We start from the raw sequence: 3,702 nt of genomic DNA on the forward strand, positions 1-3,702 counted from the left end.
CCACAAAAACCGTTCCCTCCGTGACTACCTGGTGAGGTCCACGCCCCCCTACGACCCACCCTCCCATCCTGGCACTTTCCCCTGCCACCGCAGGAACTGTAAAACCTGTGCCCACACCTCCTCCCTCACCTCTATCCAAGGCCCTAAAGGAGCCTTCCACATCCATCAAAGTTTCACCTGCACATCCACTAATATCATTTATTGTATCCGTTGCTCCCGATGCGGTCTCCTCTACATTGGGGAGACTGGGCGCCTCCTAGCAGAGTGCTTTAGGGAACATCTCCGGGACACCCGCACCAATCAACCAAACCGCCCCGTGGCCCAACATTTCAACTCCCCCTCCCACTCTGCTGAGGACATGGAGGTCCTGGGCCTCCTTCACCGCCGCTCCCTCACCACCAGACGCCTGGAGGAAGAACGCCTCATCTTCCGCCTCGGAACACTTCAACCCCAGGGCATCATTGTGGACTTCAACAGTTTCCTCATTTCCCCTTCCCCCACCTCACCCTAGTTCTAAACTTCCAGCTCAGTAACTGTCCCTATGACTTGTCCGGACTTGTCCTACCTGCCTATCTCCTTTCCACCTATCCACTCCACCCTCTCCTCCCTGACCTATCACCTTCATCCCCTCCCCCACTCACCCATTGTACTCTATGCTACTTTCTCCCCACCCCCACCCTCCTCTAGCTTATCTCTCCACCCTTCAGGCTCACTGCCTTTATTCCTGATGAAGGGCTTTTGCCCGAAACGTCGATTTCGAAGCTCCTTGGATGCTGCCTGAACTGCTGTGCTCTTCCAGCACCACTAATCCAGAACCTGGTTTCCAGCATCTACAGTCATTGGTTTTACCACAGTAAATATTGCTGTCGGCTTAACTGCTCAAAGTGGGGCTTGAACCTAGACATTCAGGTTATGGTTCGGGTAGTTTTCAACGCCTGTTACTAGCTGGTGAAGGTTAACTCATCCAGCCTTGTTCAGTCATCAGTTTACTAGCGTCAGTGCCGGTTGAAGGCTTCTGTCTAGAATGTGCCATGTGCTTTCTTTCCTTACCTTCCACTTTGTGATCTTTAATAGAGACAAACATTGCCTTGGGGGAAGGATCACTCCATAACACACTAACCCCATCTCCAGAGTTCCACACAAACAAAAACAAATCGCTGGAGAAACTCAGCGGCTCTGATGAAGGGTCACCAGACTTAAGTCTGCCTCCATCTCATCGATGCTGCCAGACCTGTTCAGTTTCTCCAGCAGTTTGTTCTTGTTTCAGATCTCCATCACCCCCAGGTCTTTGTTTTATTCTGTGTTTCCAGCATTTCTGAAATTTTACTGAGCTTCCAGCCCCAGAACAAAGCTTCAGAGACTCCTCAGCTCCCCCGCTCCTCCCTGGACAATACTGTGCTGAAAAGATGAATGGTATCAGGAGTTCCGAACGTGCGTTTCCAGACTGCAGTTCTGACCGTGCCTGTGTGATGCTTTGTGCTGAGGTTCTGAGGGATAGAGAATCCAAAGTACCTTTTCTGGTTGGCACATCCTCCAAACAGGTTTCTGCTGCTGCCACAGCTTGAGCGCGCTCAATCACTCGCTGTTTTGTTCCAAATCTGGTACATTGCCCAGTGATGTGATAAAAGCAAGACTGGTCTGGTTTGGAACAGAAGAGGGCTTCAGGGGAGCTCACGGTCAAACCCCCGACCTGCTCAGTGAGTCACCAGCATTAATCATATCCTGATCAAACTGCAGCTGCCCTGTCTCACACATTTAGAGTCAATAGCTGTGAAGCTGGAAAAGGACAGCATCCGACGAGTAGCAAAGTTAATGTTTCAGCTCCTCAAGCACTGTCTGACCTGCAGTGCTTTTCCAGCTTCACATCTCTTGACTCTGGCTTCCAGCAGCTGCAGTCTTCCTGTCTCCTGTCACAAATATGTCGCTCTCACTATGCAAGAAAACTGGACCCCTACAGAAGGGTTAATGAGAATTTAGATGGGGCTTTGCATCATCTAATCTGGTCTGAAACAGCTTGGAGAGTGAGGGGGGCCCAGCAGATCGCTAAGCAACATCGGGCCTCTGACAGGAAATTTAATTGTGATAGATAATTAGTCCTAATCCTATATCCATTCTCTGAATTTCAGCAATTTTGTTTTGGAAGTATTTTGATTAGTGCGAAAGTGTGGCATGCCAAACAAGGGGACAGTATAACAGCGAGTTCACAGTAGTTTGTGGAACATCAAGTATTAGTACACTGACCTTTTGTCCTTTGATATAGAGTTCTCTGAAGAGACCCTGTTGGATTGGACAGTGGTTCCTCTGTAGTTTAATACAGCTCACAGACTGATGTATCTGACTCCAGCACTTACAAAACATCAAATCAAAATTGCACACCATTTCAGCTCTGACTAAAAGTGCAATCCATAAGATGATGTGGAAACTGGACAAAAGTATCCCATCCAATCCACTAGCCTCCTTTAACAAAATAACCTTCAGCAGAGTCTGGTCAATCCTTCACCATAATCAACTCAAACTTTTCTTTATGAACAAGTCATAACAATTCCTGTCAAAGACAACACAGCTTAGACAGAACAAAGCTCCCTCTGCACTATCCCCATCACCTATTGTACTCTTATGCTACTTTCTCCCCACCCCCATCCCCCTCATTTATCTCCTCACTCTGCAGGCACCCTGCCTCTATTCCTGATGAAGGGCTTTTGCCCGTGACGTCTATTCTCCTGCTCCTCGGTTGCTGCCTGACCTGCTATGCTTTTCCAGCACCACTCTAATCTAGACTCTGGTTTCCAGCATCTGCAGTCCTTGTTTTTACCTACTATCCCCATCAGAAATTCCCAGCACAGGGTTAGATACAGAGGAATGCTCCATTGAGTCCTGTTCACAAATAGGTCATGAACTAATCTGTGCTAACTGTGTTCCATTGCAACTTATTAAATGCCATTTCTTCAATCCATTCCTGTTTTATCTCAAAATTTGTGCTTGAATCTCTCAGCTAAGGTTCTGTTCCTTTGTCCAGAACTGAAACCGCTCAAAGTCACACCTGAATCTAATGTGATTCTGACAGAGATGTACTTAGATTTAGATCAGATTCCCTACAGTGTGGAAACAGGCCCTTCGGCCCAACAAGCCCACACTGACCCTCCGAAGAGTAACCCACCCAGACCCATTCCCTCTGACTAATGCACCTAACACTACGGGCAAATTAGCATGGCCAATTCACCTGACCTGCATATCTTTGTGACTGTGGGAGGAAACCAGAGCACCCGGAGGAAACCCACGCAGACACGAGGAGAACGTGCAAACTCCACACGGACAGTCACCCGAGGCTGGAATCGAACCTGGGTCCCTGGTGCTGTGAGGCAGCAGTGCTGACCACTGAGTCGCCCCAAATTTGACCTGCCTGTAGCCTTATAGCGATCTTGCTGCTTTAGCGTTAAACATGTTTGTCTTGCACTGTCACAAAAGTTCTTAAATGTGTAAGAAGGGTTACTGGCACTTTCTCACTCCAACTGCCCAGTGACTCAAATATGCACATAGCTAGTATATTCCACTGGTAATTGGATTAGATTTTGGCTCTTAAGTCCCCTCTCAACATGTTTATTTGAAATTCTCCAGTCAATCATGTTTGAATGCAACTGAGGACAGGAGCCACGGTTCATTCGTATTCCCTTAAGGCAATTGTTTTTGATGTTTCTTTAGTAC

Source organism: Chiloscyllium punctatum, chromosome 22, assembly GCF_047496795.1.
Source record: "Chiloscyllium punctatum isolate Juve2018m chromosome 22, sChiPun1.3, whole genome shotgun sequence".
Classification (NCBI taxonomy): Eukaryota; Metazoa; Chordata; class Chondrichthyes; order Orectolobiformes; family Hemiscylliidae; genus Chiloscyllium; species Chiloscyllium punctatum.